At 37.7% G+C, this 16359-nt stretch overlaps 11 non-coding genes and 1 pseudogene across 11 annotated transcripts; all 12 read right to left on the bottom strand.

Annotated features, from left to right (window-relative positions):
• Positions 1-734: 734 nt before the first annotated feature.
• Positions 735-853, bottom strand: LOC134848926 (5S ribosomal RNA). Its single transcript, XR_010162976.1, has one exon. It is a non-coding gene; the product is annotated as a 5S ribosomal RNA (ribosomal RNA).
• A 971-nt stretch (positions 854-1824) lies between these two features.
• LOC134848923 (5S ribosomal RNA) lies at positions 1825-1943 on the bottom strand. Its single transcript, XR_010162974.1, has one exon. It is a non-coding gene; the product is annotated as a 5S ribosomal RNA (ribosomal RNA).
• A 6223-nt stretch (positions 1944-8166) lies between these two features.
• On the bottom strand, positions 8167-8285 carry LOC134849183 (5S ribosomal RNA). The gene has a single exon (XR_010163221.1). It is a non-coding gene; the product is annotated as a 5S ribosomal RNA (ribosomal RNA).
• Positions 8286-9017: 732 nt separating this feature from the next.
• LOC134849261 (5S ribosomal RNA) lies at positions 9018-9144 on the bottom strand (annotated as a pseudogene).
• A 732-nt stretch (positions 9145-9876) lies between these two features.
• On the bottom strand, positions 9877-9995 carry LOC134848927 (5S ribosomal RNA). Its single transcript, XR_010162977.1, has one exon. It is a non-coding gene; the product is annotated as a 5S ribosomal RNA (ribosomal RNA).
• A 732-nt stretch (positions 9996-10727) lies between these two features.
• Positions 10728-10846, bottom strand: LOC134849059 (5S ribosomal RNA). Its single transcript, XR_010163102.1, has one exon. It is a non-coding gene; the product is annotated as a 5S ribosomal RNA (ribosomal RNA).
• A 733-nt stretch (positions 10847-11579) lies between these two features.
• Positions 11580-11698, bottom strand: LOC134849058 (5S ribosomal RNA). Its single transcript, XR_010163101.1, has one exon. It is a non-coding gene; the product is annotated as a 5S ribosomal RNA (ribosomal RNA).
• Positions 11699-12431: 733 nt separating this feature from the next.
• LOC134849083 (5S ribosomal RNA) lies at positions 12432-12550 on the bottom strand. The gene has a single exon (XR_010163125.1). It is a non-coding gene; the product is annotated as a 5S ribosomal RNA (ribosomal RNA).
• A 732-nt stretch (positions 12551-13282) lies between these two features.
• Positions 13283-13401, bottom strand: LOC134849082 (5S ribosomal RNA). The gene has a single exon (XR_010163124.1). It is a non-coding gene; the product is annotated as a 5S ribosomal RNA (ribosomal RNA).
• A 733-nt stretch (positions 13402-14134) lies between these two features.
• Positions 14135-14253, bottom strand: LOC134849171 (5S ribosomal RNA). The gene has a single exon (XR_010163210.1). It is a non-coding gene; the product is annotated as a 5S ribosomal RNA (ribosomal RNA).
• Positions 14254-14986: 733 nt separating this feature from the next.
• On the bottom strand, positions 14987-15105 carry LOC134849159 (5S ribosomal RNA). Its single transcript, XR_010163198.1, has one exon. It is a non-coding gene; the product is annotated as a 5S ribosomal RNA (ribosomal RNA).
• Positions 15106-15838: 733 nt separating this feature from the next.
• LOC134849148 (5S ribosomal RNA) lies at positions 15839-15957 on the bottom strand. Its single transcript, XR_010163187.1, has one exon. It is a non-coding gene; the product is annotated as a 5S ribosomal RNA (ribosomal RNA).
• Between the last annotated feature and the right edge of the window lie 402 nt (positions 15958-16359).

Raw genomic sequence — 16359 nt, 5'->3', positions numbered from 1 at the left:
AGCCCAATTCTCTTGAAAAATGCAAGAAAAAAAATTGCACTAACTGAAAAGTTAGCTTTTAGGCCGATTTTCGTCCAAAATGGCCGAAATTCGGGTCCCCCCAATTTTTCAACTGATGATTACTCCACGTACACTTGAGCTACAAACGTCGTTTTGGGCTCGTTGGAATTTTCCTGAGCTCAAATTTATGAAACAAAATGAAAAAAACGAACTTTGAACGAAAAAAAAAAACAAAAATTTTGAAAATTTCATTTTTTGCACCACGCTCGATTAGGCTTAACTTTTTGGTATCACCGAGATTTCAAAAGCTTATAACTTTGTGTGGGACCGACGAAATTGGTTCATTTTCTCAGTCCCCCAACATTTGACTATGATCTTGTGATCCAAATAATAAAATTTGGAAACTTTAAAATTTTTGGGCAAGTTATGGCCGTTCGCGCAATTCACCAGGCTCGATTGGGCTTATTTTTTTGACATCACCGAAATTCAAAAGGCTATTACTCAAAGACCCCAAAAGTTATCTCCATTATTTTTAACCTATCAGCAGCTGATTGTACACAAAATTGATACTGCAAAAGCAATTTTTCGGTTTTTTTTTGTTTTGGCCAAAATTTGACCCATTGAAAATTTTTGCACCACGCTCGATTAGGCTTAACTTTTTGACATCACCGAACTTTAAACAGCAATAACTCTTAGCGCATAAAATTAAAAGAATTACTTTTGCTTTAAATAAAAGCCTACAACACCTGGTGTTCCCAGGCGGTCTCCCATCCAAGTACTAACCAGGCCCAATGTTGCTTAACTTCGGTGATCGGACGAGAACCGGTGCATTCAACATGGTATTGTCGTAGGCATTTGAGTTACTCCGCTTTCATTTATATCCTTACTAGCTTATGTCTATGCACATTGGTTTTAAAACACTCGCCCTCGCGCCAGAGTAAAAATATGCTCTTATACCATGTAAAATTTTGCACGCTCACGTTATAATTTATGCATTTCAAACAAAATACTGAAAATTGACATTGTTTGGAATTTTTTTGGCCCAATGTGTTTTATGGCCAAATCAGCTGGTCAAAACCTATGGAGCGTGTACAAGGTGCCTTGAATGACCATCTATGGCATGATAGCCGCACATCCACTGTAAGTGGTATATGATTGAATACCAGCCAGGATACTGTCAGTTGCTTTTAGCCTAATTGTTGTGATAAACTTATTAAATAGGTAAGTATTCAAATCTATTTGATAAGTTTTCTCTGAATGCACTCTGCGACAGAGGAGGGCAGCCCAATTCTCTTGAAAAATGCAAGAAAAAAATTGCACTAACTGAAAAGTTAGCTTTTAGGCCGATTTTCGTCCAAAGTGGCCGAAATTCGGGTCCCCCCAAATTTTCAACTGATGATTACTCCACGTACACTTGAGCTACAAACGTCGTTTTGGGCTCGTTGGAATTGTCCTGAGCTCAAATTTATGAAACAAGATGAAAAATATGAACTTTGAACGAAAAAAAAAACAAAAATTTTGAAATTTTCATTTTTTGCACCACGCTCGATTAGGCTTAACTTTTTGGTATCACCGAGATTTCAAAAGCTTATAACTTTGTGTTGGACCGACGAAATTGGTTCATTTTCTCAGTCCCCTAAGATTTGACTATGATCTTGTGATCCAAATAATAAAATTTGGAAATTTTAAAATTTTTGGGCAAGTTATGGCCGTTCGCGCAATTCACCAGGCTCGATTGGGCTTATTTTTTTGACATCACCGAAATTTAAACAGCAATAACTCTCAGCGCATAAAAGTAAAAGAATTACTTTTGCTTTAAATAAAAGCCTACAACACCTGGTGTTCCCAGGCGGTCTCCCATCCAAGTACTAACCAGGCCCAATGTTGCTTAACTTCGGTGATCGGACGAGAACCGGTGCATTCAACATGGTATTGTCGTAGGCATTTGAGTTACTCCGCTTTCATTTATATCCTTACTAGCTTATGTCTATGCACATTGGTTTTAAAACACTCGCCCTCGCGCGAGAGTAAAAATATGCTCTTATACCATGTAAAATTTTGCACGCTCACGTTATAATTTATGCATTTCAAACAAAATACTGAAAATTGACATTGTTTGGAATTTTTTTGGCCCAATGTGTTTTATGGCCAAATCAGCTGGTCAAAACCTATGGAGCGTGTACAAGGTGCCTTGAATGACCATCTATGGCATGATAGCCGCACATCCACTGTAAGTGGTATATGATTGACGAATTATTAAACATTTTGGTAATTTTCTTTATTCGTTTTGAATTCCGCAGCTTAAAAACATTCAAAAGCTCCTCCCTAGGTGCGTAGTTGGCGTCAGCAACAGTTTTTTTATAGTAAATATTGGAGTAAAAGCTCGAGAATTCGTTCAAAATTTCATCAATGTCATTGGAAATTTCACCACTTTTCAGCTTTATTTGCTTAATACTTTTATTAACTTTGAAGTAACTTAGCAGTGATTTAAGCGCACCCGAATCACCATGGTTGAGGTCTAAATAAAATCAACGAATGGACTTAAATTTGGTCCTCAAGTCCATCTCATCTCGGAGAGAAGAGTAAGGACAGTTGGCCTGTCTAGAGGCTAACTGGGGCTGTCTGGTTGTCTCTGAATTGATGGAATGTATATCTGCAGGCTTACTACTTTGTATGTAGGGGGCGATATTTTTATTCAATTGTCTATGGCCATTAATGCATAAAAAACGCAACCAGTCACGAAGTCTGGCTTTAAATTTGTCGTATGTCCCTGATAATGGCAGTTTCAGAGACTCATCAGACAGCCCCTGGAGTGTTTCTACCAGTTCTGAAGGCTTATTGTGCTCTCTAACTACGTTATAATTCAATTTCCAGTAACTTTGGCCATTTACATGCATAAAATCTTGAAAATTTGAAAAACATGCATGTAATGCATTATGGTCGCTATAATTTGTGTATAATGTAGTCAAGGTCGTTATTTCGTCAATTTTATTGCTAAAAATGTAGTCTAGACGCGATTCGGATTTTGATTTTTGGTCAAAATGGGTGGGATACACTTTTTTCCAGACCTTGAAAAGGTCAAAGCATCCAATTGATTCGAAAATGTTGCAAATTATGTGATATCTTTGGACCCGCCGGTCACTACGATGTAATGCAAGATTGCATAATTCAGAACTTGATCGGCAGTTAAAATCACCCCCAACCAAAATCAATGTGTCTCTCCGTTGCTCGGCTAATTTGTTAGCTAGGCCAGTAAGGACTGAGTAGTCCTTGCTGAGGGGATTGATATATATAGATCAGTAAATGCTGCCAGATTCTGACTCTTTAAGAGCCAAAGCCATGTGGCTTTGGTAAAAACTCTGAATTTTCCATTTATTGGGAAATAATAAAAGTAAACCTCCTGAGTTATTTTGGCTGCATGGCTGGATTAGATAATTCAATTTATAGCTTGTCAAAATGGCCTTATGCTTTGAGCTTAATACATACAATTTTGTTTCTTGTAACGCTATAACGTAGTCATGATGTAATTTCCCCCCATGTTTTGGCTTATTCAGGTCAACCAGGATGCCTAGAAGTTTGAGGTGATTACCTAGACCTCTACAGTTTAATGTATAAAAGCACGTCATGACTAGATTATAAGTCTGTTGGAAAAAATTTTGCATGCGAATTTGAATAGTTAAAGATAGCCGGTTTCATAATGTTATTCGGGGTTCTATGAGTAAAGACCTGATGGGGTTTTACTATCACCACCACCAAAATCAACGTATCTACCCGTTGCCTATCATGCTTTCTAGCTGGGGCAGTAAGGACTGAAAAGTCCTTACTGTGGGGATTGATGCAAATAGAGCAGTATATACTGCCAGATTCTGACTTTGTCAAAGCCGAAAATTTTCGGATTTGGTAAAATCTCTGAAAATTCGAGTTTTCGTTCAAAATTTCTAACTTACACTGTTTGCATATTTGGAATGAATTATACAGTTTAAAATTGATCAAGATGGCGTTTTCTTTTAAGCTTAATACATACAGTTTTGATTCTGGAAATGCTATAACGTAGTCATGTCGTACTTTTCTTTCAAAATTTGGCTTGCTGAGGTCAATATAGATGCAATTCATACTGATGTGGTCCTTATAACCTCTAGGACGTTCTGAAAACAGGCACGTCTTGACTAAGTTATAAGTTTTTCTTATGCAAATTGCATGCAAAGTTCCTAATTTCGTCTTAGCCGTTATTACGATGTAAGTCAAGGTTAAATGTACCAGTAAGTGATATCTTGCATTACCCATCGCCAAGAAAACTTTCTCGTCTCTCCGGTGTTCAGTCAAACAATTGACTAGACCATCAAGGTCTGAAAAGGCTTTGCTGAGGAGATTGACACACCTCTTGCAGCAAACGTTGCATGATACAAAAATTTTAAAGGTCAAAGCATTTTGACTTTCAAAAAATGTGTTAAAATTCCAATTAAGGGTAGAAAATGTAGACAATAGTACTGAACTATGCAAACTGCCTGTCTGGAGTTTAAAGCTCAGATTTCTATTAACGAAAAAGACTGTTTTTTTGGAGGTTAGAGCGTCTAGTTTTTTAAATTTTAGACCTAAAATGTAGTGTTTATGCGACGTTTTCCCACGTTCTGGCTTTCTTATTGGAACAAGGATGCCTAGAGGTTTCAGCTTCTCAGTGAAACCGCTGCTCTTTAGAAATTTAAAGCACAACATTATGAAAAAGTTTATGTATGAGAAGTTTTTAGACTCGATACCTGTTGTTCTCTTTTTTGCAGTTTTGATTGAGTCTGCTTCTCCGCGTCTGGACTGCTGTGTCGTCTCTGTGATTTCTGGCGGCTGAACGCCCCACTCCTTCTGAGGCTACTGCGCGCCTTCATCACATGCCAGTTCTCCTCATCCATTCGGCCCTCAGAGGCCGGAGTCTCATCAGCAGAATTGCTTGTGGCCAAATCAGATGTCGTCTGGTTGACCTCTGGTGGTTGTTGTCTCCTGATCCGACACCAGGAATCATCATGACCAATATAAGGCTTTTTCTCTTCCTTGCATAGACTGCAGGAATGAATTGACGGGACATGCGCGTTGAAGGGTAGATCGAGCCATTTGAATGGCCGAGTTTTGACAGCGTTGAACGACCACTGCCTCAGGTCAGTTTCAGCGCTCTCATTGGGGATTCTGATAACGGCCGAAGCTTTACCGTTGAAGAAGCTCCCATGTCCACACTTCTCGCGTTGACGCGTAACTTCTCCCTCCACATGAACTGTTGGGGGGAGCTGCAGGGCTTCGAGGACTGCCTCGTCGTCACAAAGCCCGGGGACCTGGTTCATGCGTAGCATGGCCGTCTTTGGAAACCCGGTTGGATCATATCTCCAGAAGTGGTCACCCGTTGGGAAGATAGTTTTGTCAAGGAGCTGCAGTCCTTCTGTCTTCAAGATGGTCAGCTCGTCCTCCGCCTCAGTATTAAAGAATGTAATCTTTTTTCTTTGACAGTAGAGAAAGCTTTGGAGATGGTAATTTGATCTCGATGATGGGGTTTAAAGGAGGACAAGATGTCAACAATGTTTTTTTTGAGGCAGCTTCGAAACTAGCATTAGACTTGAAATGATTTTTTGTAAAGGGAGGAATGATGGTCATTTTTAAGAATGAAGTGACTTTAATATGAGGTCTTGCAATGCCCTCAGCGAGAACTTCAGAGAAAGAAGGCGACTGGCTATCAGCCATGTCCAAAAATAAGTAATGCGTGGAAAACAATGCAAATTTATTTTCAGGTTAATCTCGGTAACAAAAGAAAAGGTAATTTTGATATAACCACGAGCCAAATTATCACAACATAGGCTGTCCAGAAATCATAACTTCGTTGATATCCATCATATATACTGATACCAAAGCGATGATAGAAATAGGTGGCTACCTATCACGATCAATTAGAGTCGACAATGGGATTAAACAAGGATGCCCTCTTTCGGCGCTTTTGTTCATTTTAGGAATGGAACCTTTACTCCAAGCCATACGCTATAATAATTCTATCAAATCCAACCAAGCACTTAAAATTGTGGCCTACGCCGATGATATTAGTGTTTTCATTAAACGCGCTTGTATCGGAAATTTACTTGATGAAATCAATAAGTTCAATTTGGTATCAAAACTTGCTATAAATGTAGATAAAACCAAAGTTCTGAGTTTAGGTTTCGTGCCTAAACAGTTGAAGAAAGTATCATCCCTTAAATTATTAGGCATACGCTTAAGCTTGAATGATTCATTGAAAATTAAAACCAAGATATTGGAAGATACGATTAAAAATTCAGCTAAATTCAGCTTAAAATGTATGACTCTCCGGGCGCGAAGCCTGAATATTGAGACTTTTGTGATCTCAAGACTCGTATATGTGATGAGGCACTTGGAGTTGACAAAAACTTTCATTGATAGGTTAGAAATGAAATTAATTAACAGTGTATGGCTTGGAGGAAAACATTCAATCAACAAGCAGATCTTATACCTTCCATTCAATAATGGAGGCACAGGCTTCAAAAATTTAAATTTTCATATTGCGGCTGCAAAAATTTTCGACATGGTATCCCTACTTAATACCTTGGGTAGCAACAAAGAAGTGATCTACTTCAAAAAATCTAAGATTTTCAGATCCTTCAAAAATTTCTTAATTAAAAAAAACATTTTCATTCTCGAGTTTGCTCGAGATAGTTTTCAGCTAGTTCAAAATGGAAAAGCAATTAATCCTATGAAGATGAACATGTCTAGTCTTTAAGCAGAGTTGATGCTTCCAAATTATAAAACGAAGGTTATAGCTAGAAAAATTGCGAATTTCTACCCGGATCTTAATCTATCAGACAAATCTTTGATTTTTCAATTCCTAACCAAAATATGGAAACATAAAAAATTCACCCCTCTAGATAAAAACATTCTCTACTTATTTTTCTTAAACAGTTATCTGGATAAGCCCAGGAAATGGATTAAAAATTTGGTGGACCACCCCCTTTGTTACTCTTGTGAAAGAGAGTTCGAAACCATGCAACATTTGTTTTTCGCTTGTGAAAACTGCTCTACTTTTAAAGAAAAACCTAATTTCAATTCAATAAAAGATCTGCTTGTTGAAGAAAATGTAATAGGCATGAAATACATTGTAGCTAAGCTGATATCATCATGGTGTCAAGATACATCTGAATATCTCAAAAAACTTGGTTCCATTCCATAAAATGATTATCTTCATGGTGTATTATATTACATTTGATGTCGTATTTCTTTTCTGCTAACTGTAACTAAATATGTGTAACTAATTGCTTTCCTTTTTTGTAATTTGTAATTACAATCGTTAATAAATTATTTGAAAGCCTAATTGTTGTGATAAACTTATTAAATAGGTAAGTATTCAAATCAATTTGATAAGTTTTCTTTGAATGCACTCTGCGACAGCGGAGGGCAGCCCAATTCTCTTGAAAAATGCAAGAAAAAAAACTGCACTAACTTAAAAGTTAGCTTTTAGGCCGATTTTCGTCCAAAATGGCCGAAATTCGGGTCCCCCCAAATTTTCAACTGATGATTACTCCACGTACACTTGAGCTACAAACGTCGTTTTGGGCTCGTTGGAATTGTCCTGAGGTCAAATTTATGAAACAAGATGAAAAAAAAAGAACTTTGAACGAAAAAAAAACAAAAATTTTGAAAATTTCATTTTTTGCACCACGCTCGATTAGGCTTAACTTTTTGGTATCACCGAGATTTCAAAAGCTTATAACTTTGTGTTGGACCGACGAAATTGGTTCATTTTCTCAGTCCCCCAAGATTTGACTCTGATCTTGTGATCCAAATAATAAAATTTGGAAATTTTAAAAGTTTTGGGCAAGTTATGGCCGTTCGCGCAATTCACCAGGCTCGATTGGGCTTATTTTTTTGACATCACCGAAATTCAAAAGGCTATAACTCAAAGACCCCAAAAGTTATCTCTATTATTTTTGACCTATCAGCAGCTGATTGTACACAAAATTGATACTGCAAAAGAAATTTTTCGGTTTTCTTTTGTTTTGGCCAAAATTTGACCCATTGAAAATTTTTGCACCACGCTCGATTAGGCTTAACTTTTTGACATCACCGAACTTTAAACAGCAATAACTCTTAGCGCATAAAAGTAAAAGAATTACTTTTGCTTTAAATAAAAGCCTACAACACCTGGTGTTCCCAGGCGGTCTCCCATCCAAGTACTAACCAGGCCCAATGTTGCTTAACTTCGGTGATCGGACGAGAACCGGTGCATTCAACATGGTATGGTCGTAGGCATTTGAGTTACTCCGCTTTCATTTATATCCTTACTAGCTTATGTCTATGTACATTACTTTTAAAACACTCGCCCTCGAGCGAGAGTAAAAATATGCTCTTATACCATGTAAAATTTTGCACGCTCACGTTATAATTTATGCATTTCAAACAAAATACTGAAAATTGACATTGTTTGGAATTTTTTTGGCCCAATGTGTTTTATGGCCAAATCAGCTGGTCAAAACCTATCGAGCGTGTACAAGGTGCCTTGAATGACCATCTATGGCATGATAGCCGCACATCCACTGTAAGTGGCATTTGATTGAATACCAGCCAGGATACTGTCAGTTGCTTTTAGCCTAATTGTTGTGATAAACTTATTAAATAGGTAAGTATTCAAATCTATTTGATAAGTTTTCTTTGAATGCACTCTGCGACAGCGGAGGGCAGCCCAATTCTCTTGAAAAATGCAAGAAAAAAAATTGCACTAGGTTAAAGGTTAGCTTTTAGGCCGATTTTCGTCCAAAATGGCCGAAATTCGGGTCCCCCCAAATTTTCAACTGATGATTACTCCACGTACGCTTGAGCTACAAACGTCGTTTTGGGCTCGTTGGAATTGTCCTGAGCTCAAATTTATGAAACTAGATGAAAAAAATGAACTTTGAACGAAAAAAAAACAAAAATTTTGAAACTTTAAACAGCAATAACTCTTAGCGCATAAAAGTAAAAGAATTACTTTTGCTTTAAATAAAAGCCTACAACACCTGGTGTTCCCAGGCGGTCTCCCATCCAAGTACTCAAGTACTAACCAGGCCCAATGTTGCTTAACTTCGGTGATCGGAGGAGAACCGGTGCATTCAACATGGTATGGTCGTAGGCATTTGAGTTACTCCGCTTTCATTTATATCCTTACTAGCTTATGTCTATGTACATTACTTTTAAAACACTCGCCCTCGCGCGAGAGTAAAAATATGCTCTTATACCATGTAAAATTTTGCACGCTCACGTTATAATTTATGCATTTCAAACAAAATACTGAAAATTGACATTGTTTGGAATTTTTTTGGCCCAATGTGTTTTATGGCCAAATCAGCTGGTCAAAACCTATGGAGCGTGTACAAGGTGCCTTGAATGACCATCTATGGCATGATAGCCGCACATCCACTGTAAGTGGCATATGATTGAATACCAGCCAGGATACTCTCAGTTGCTTTTAGCCTAATTGTTGTGATAAACTTATTAAATAGGTAAGTATTCAAATCTATTTGATAAGTTTTCTTTGAATGCACTCTGCGACAGCGGAGGGCAGCCCAATTCTCTTGAAAAATGCAAGAAAAAAAATTGCACTAAGTTAAAAGTTAGCTTTTAGGCCGATTTTCGTCCAAAATGGCCGAAATTCGGGTCCCCCCAAATTTTCAACTGATGATTACTCCACGTACGCTTGAGCTACAAACGTCGTTTTGGGCTCGTTGGAATTGTCCTGAGCTCAAATTTATGAAACTAGATGAAAAAAATGAACTTTGAACGAAAAAAAAACAAAAATTTTGAAACTTTAAACAGCAATAACTCTTAGCGCATAAAAGTAAAAGAATTACTTTTGCTTTAAATAAAAGCCTACAACACCTGGTGTTCCCAGGCGGTCTCCCATCCAAGTACTAACCAGGCCCAATGTTGCTTAACTTCGGTGATCGGAGGAGAACCGGTGCATTCAACATGGTATGGTCGTAGGCATTTGAGTTACTCCGCTTTCATTTATATCCTTACTAGCTTATGTCTATGTACATTACTTTTAAAACACTCGCCCTCGCGCGAGAGTAAAAATATGCTCTTATACCATGTAAAATTTTGCACGCTCACGTTATAATTTATGCATTTCAAACAAAATACTGAAAATTGAAATTGTTTGGAATTTTTTTGGCCCAATGTGTTTTATGGCCAAATCAGCTGGTCAAAACCTATGGAGCGTGTACAAGGTGCCTTGAATGACCATCTATGGCATGATAGCCGCACATCCACTGTAAGTGGCATATGATTGAATACCAGCCAGGATACTGTCAGTTGCTTTTAGCCTAATTGTTGTGATAAACTTATTAAATAGGTAAGTATTCAAATCTATTTGATAAGTTTTCTTTGAATGCACTCTGCGACAGCAGAGGGCAGCCCAATTCTCTTGAAAAATGCAAGAAAAAAAATTGCACTAACTTAAAAGTTAGCTTTTAGGCCGATTTTCGTCCAAAATGGCCGAAATTCGGGTCCCCCCAAATTTTCAACTGATGATTACTCCACGTACACTTGAGCTACAAACGTCGTTTTGGGCTCGTTGGAATTGTCCTGAGCTCAAATTTATGAAACAAGATGAAAAAAATGAACTTTGAACGAAAAAAAAACAAAAATTTTAAAACTTTAAACAGCAATAACTCTTAGCGCATAAAAGTAAAAGAATTACTTTTGCTTTAAATAAAAGCCTACAACACCTGGTGTTCCCAGGCGGTCTCCCATCCAAGTACTAACCAGGCCCAATGTTGCTTAACTTCGGTGATCGGACGAGAACCGGTGCATTCAACATGGTATGGTCGTAGGGATTTGAGTTACTCCGCTTTCATTTATATCCTTACTAGCTTATGTCTATGTACATTACTTTTAAAACAGTCGCCCTCGCGCGAGAGTAAAAATATGCTCTTATACCATGTAAAATTTTGAACGCTCACGTTATAATTTATGCATTTCAAACAAAATACTGAAAATTGACATTGTTTGGAATTTTTTTGGCCCAATGTGTTTTATGGCCAAATCAGCTGGTCAAAACCTATGGAGCGTGTACAAGGTGCCTTGAATGACCATCTATGGCATGATAGCCGCACATCCACTGTAAGTGGCATATGATTGAATACCAGCCAGGATACTGTCAGTTGCTTTTAGCCTAATTGTTGTGATAAACTTATTAAATAGGTAAGTATTCAAATCTATTTGATAAGTATTCTTTGAATGCACTCTGCGACAGCGGAGGGCAGCCCAATTCTCTTGAAAAATGCAAGAAAAAAAATTGCACTAACGTAAAAATTAGCTTTTAGGCCGATTTTCGTTCAAAATGGCCGAAATTCGGGTCCCCCCAAATTTTCAACTGATGATTACTCCACGTACACTTGAGCTACAAACGTCGTTTTGGGCTCGTTGGAATTGTCCTGAGCTCAAATTTATGAAACAAGATGAAAAAAAATGAACTTTGAACGAAAAAAAAACAAAAATTTTGAAACTTTAAACAGCAATAACTCTTAGCGCATAAAAGTAAAAGAATTACTTTTGCTTTAAATAAAAGCCTACAACACCTGGTGTTCCCAGGCGGTCTCCCATCCAAGTACTAACCAGGCCCAATGTTGCTTAACTTCGGTGATCGGACGAGAACCGGTGCATTCAACATGGTATGGTCGTAGGGATTTGAGTTACTCCGCTTTCATTTATATCCTTACTAGCTTATGTCTATGTACATTACTTTTAAAACAGTCGCCCTCGCGCGAGAGTAAAAATATGCTCTTATACCATGTAAAATTTTGAACGCTCACGTTATAATTTATGCATTTCAAACAAAATACTGAAAATTGACATTGTTTGGAATTTTTTTGGCCCAATGTGTTTTATGGCCAAATCAGCTGGTCAAAACCTATGGAGCGTGTACAAGGTGCCTTGAATGACCATCTATGGCATGATAGCCGCACATCCACTGTAAGTGGCATATGATTGAATACCAGCCAGGATACTGTCAGTTGCTTTTAGCCTAATTGTTGTGATAAACTTATTAAATAGGTAAGTATTCAAATTTATTTGATAAGTATTCTTTGAATGCACTCTGCGACAGCGGAGGGCAGCCCAATTCTCTTGAAAAATGCAAGAAAAAAAATTGCACTAACGTAAAAATTAGCTTTTAGGCCGATTTTCGTTCAAAATGGCCGAAATTCGGGTCCCCCCAAATTTTCAACTGATGATTACTCCACGTACACTTGAGCTACAAACGTCGTTTTGGGCTCGTTGGAATTGTCCTGAGCTCAAATTTATGAAACAAGATGAAAAAAATGAACTTTGAACGAAAAAAAAAACATAAATTTTGAAACTTTAAACAGCAATAACTCTTAGCGCATAAAAGTAAAAGAATTACTTTTGCTTTAAATAAAAGCCTACAACACCTGGTGTTCCCAGGCGGTCTCCCATCCAAGTACTAACCAGGCCCAATGTTGCTTAACTTCGGTGATCGGACGAGAGCCGGTGCATTCAACATGGTATGGTCGTAGGCATTTGAGTTACTCCGCTTTCATTTATATCCTTACTAGCTTATGTCTATGTAAATTACTTTTAAAACACTCGCCCTCGCGCGAGAGTAAAAATATGCCCTTATACCATGTAAAATTTTGCACGCTCACGTTATAATTTATGCATTTCAAACAAAATACTGAAAATTGACATTGTTTGGAATTTTTTTGGCCCAATGTGTTTTATGGCCAAATCAGCTGGTCAAAACCTATGGAGCGTGTACAAGGTACCTTGAATGACCATCTATGGCATGATAGCCGCACATCCACTGTAAGTGGCATATGATTGAATACCAGCCAGGATACTGTCAGTTGCTTTTAGCCTAATTGTTGTGATAAACTTATTAAATAGGTAAGTATTCAAATTTATTTGATAAGTATTCTTTGAATGCACTCTGCGACAGCGCAGGGCAGCCCAATTCTCTTGAAAAATGCAAGAAAAAAAATTGCACTAACGTAAAAATTAGCTTTTAGGCCGATTTTCGTTCAAAATGGCCGAAATTCGGGTCCCCCCAAATTTTCAACTGATGATTACTCCACGTACACTTGAGCTACAAACGTCGTTTTGGGCTCGTTGGAATTGTCCTGAGCTCAAATTTATGAAACAAGATGAAAAAAATGAACTTTGAACGAAAAAAAAACATAAATTTTGAAACTTTAAACAGCAATAACTCTTAGCGCATAAAAGTAAAAGAATTACTTTTGCTTTAAATAAAAGCCTACAACACCTGGTGTTCCCAGGCGGTCTCCCATCCAAGTACTAACCAGGCCCAATGTTGCTTAACTTCGGTGATCGGACGAGAGCCGGTGCATTCAACATGGTATGGTCGTAGGCATTTGAGTTACTCCGCTTTCATTTATATCCTTACTAGCTTATGTCTATGTAAATTACTTTTAAAACACTCGCCCTCGCGCGAGAGTAAAAATATGCTCTTATACCATGTAAAATTTTGCACGCTCACGTTATAATTTATGCATTTCAAACAAAATACTGAAAATTGACATTGTTTGGAATTTTTTTGGCCCAATGTGTTTTATGGCCAAATCAGCTGGTCAAAACCTATGGAGCGTGTACAAGGTACCTTGAATGTCCATCTATGGCATGATAGCCGCACATCCACTGTAAGTGGCATATGATTGAATACCAGCCAAGATACTGTCAGTTGCTTTTAGCCTAATTGTTGTGATAAACTTATTAAATAGGTAAGTATTCAAATCTATTTGATAAGTTTTCTTTGAATGCACTCTGCGACAGCGGAGGGCAGCCCAATTCTCTTGAAAAAAGCAAGAAAAAAAATTGCACTAACTTAAAAGTTAGCTTTTAGGCCGATTTTCGTCCAAAATGGCCGAAATTCGGGTCCCCCCAAATTTTCAACTGATGATTACTCCACGTAAACTTGAGCTACAAACGTCGTTTTGGGCTCGTTGGAATTGTCCTGAGCTCAAATTTATGAAACAAGATGACAAAAAATGAACTTTGAACGAAAAAAAAACAAAAGTTTTGAAACTTTAAACAGCAATAACTCTTAGCGCATAAAAGTAAAAGAATTACTTTTGCTTTAAATAAAAGCCTACAACACCTGGTGTTCCCAGGCGGTCTCCCATCCAAGTACTAACCAGGCCCAATGTTGCTTAACTTCGGTGATCGGACGAGAACCGGTGCATTCAACATGGTATGGTCGTAGGCATTTGAGTTACTCCGCTTTCATTTATATCCTTACTAGCTTATGTCTATGTACATTACTTTTAAAACACTCGCCCTCGCGCGAGAGTAAAAATATGCTCTTATACCATGTAAAATTTTGCACGCTCACGTTATAATTTATGCATTTCAAACAAAATACTGAAAATTGACCTTGTTTGGAATTTTTTTGGCCCAATGTGTTTTATGGCCAAATCAGCTGGTCAAAACCTATGGAGCGTGTACAAGGTGCCTTGAATGACCATCTATGGCATGATAGCCGCACATCCACTGTAAGTGGCATATGATTGAATACCAGCCAGGATACTGTCAGTTGCTTTTAGCCTAATTGTTGTGATAAACTTATTAAATCGGTAAGTATTCAAATCTATTTGATAAGTTTTCTTTGAATGCACTCTGCGACAGCGGAGGGCAGCCCAGTTCTCTTGAAAAAAGCAAGAAAAAAAATTGCACTAACTTAAAAGTTAGCTTTTAGGCCGATTTTCGTCCAAAATGGCCGAAATTCGGGTCCCCCCAAATTTTCAACTGATGATTACTCCACGTAAACTTGAGCTACAAACGTCGTTTTGGGCTCGTTGGAATTGTCCTGAGCTCAAATTTATGAAACAAGATGACAAAAAATGAACTTTGAACGAAAAAAAAACAAAAATTTTGAAACTTTAAACAGCAATAACTCTTAGCGCATAAAAGTAAAAGAATTACTTTTGCTTTAAATAAAAGCCTACAACACCTGGTGTTCCCAGGCGGTCTCCCATCCAAGTACTAACCAGGCCCAATGTTGCTTAACTTCGGTGATCGGACGAGAACCGGTGCATTCAACATGGTATGGTCGTAGGCATTTGAGTTACTCCGCTTTCATTTATATCCTTACTAGCTTATGTCTATGTACATTACTTTTAAAACACTCGCCCTCGCGCGAGAGTAAAAATATGCTCTTATACCATGTAAAATTTTGCACACTCACGTTATAATTTATGCATTTCAAACAAAATACTGAAAATTGACCTTGTTTGGAATTTTTTTGGCCCAATGTGTTTTATGGCCAAATCAGCTGGTCAAAACCTATGGAGCGTGTACAAGGTGCCTTGAATGACCATCTATGGCATGATAGCCGCACATCCACTGTAAGTGGCATATGATTGAATACCAGCCAGGATACTGTCAGTTGCTTTTAGCCTAATTGTTGTGATAAACTTATTAAATAGGTAAGTATTCAAATCTATTTGATAAATTTTCTTTGAATGCACTCTGCGACAGCGGAGGGCAGCCCAGTTCTCTTGAAAAAAGCAAGAAAAAAAATTGCACTAACTTAAAAGTTAGCTTTTAGGCCGATTTTCGTCCAAAATGGCCGAAATTCGGGTCCCCCCAAATTTTCAACTGATGATTACTCCACGTAAACTTGAGCTACAAACGTCGTTTTGGGCTCGTTGGAATTGTCCTGAGCTCAAATTTATGAAACAAGATGACAAAAAATGAACTTTGAACGAAAAAAAAACAAAAATTTTGAAACTTTAAACAGCAATAACTCTTAGCGCATAAAAGTAAAAGAATTACTTTTGCTTTAAATAAAAGCCTACAACACCTGGTGTTCCCAGGCGGTCTCCCATCCAAGTACTAACCAGGCCCAATGTTGCTTAACTTCGGTGATCGGACGAGAACCGGTGCATTCAACATGGTATGGTCGTAGGCATTTGAGTTACTCCGCTTTCATTTATATCCTTACTAGCTTATGTCTATGTACATTACTTTTAAAACACTCGCCCTCGCGCGAGAGTAAAAATATGCTCTTATACCATGTAAAATTTTGCACGCTCACGTTATAATTTATGCATTTCAAACAAAATACTGAAAATTGACCTTGTTTGGAATTTTTTTGGCCCAATGTGTTTTATGGCCAAATCAGCTGGTCAAAACCTATGGAGCGTGTACAAGGTGCCTTGAATGACCATCTATGGCATGATAGCCGCACATCCACTGTAAGTGGCATATGATTGAATACCAGCCAGGATACTGTCAGTTGCTTTTAGCCTAATTGTTGTGATAAACTTATTAAATAGGTAAGTATTCAAATCTATTTGATAAATTTTCTTT

Source organism: Symsagittifera roscoffensis, chromosome 6 (assembly GCF_963678635.1).
Source record: "Symsagittifera roscoffensis chromosome 6, txSymRosc1.1, whole genome shotgun sequence".
Taxonomy (NCBI): domain Eukaryota; kingdom Metazoa; phylum Xenacoelomorpha; order Acoela; family Convolutidae; genus Symsagittifera; species Symsagittifera roscoffensis.
The sequence above is the reverse complement of the archived record's forward strand: the minus strand, read 5'-3'. Positions and strand labels throughout refer to the sequence as shown.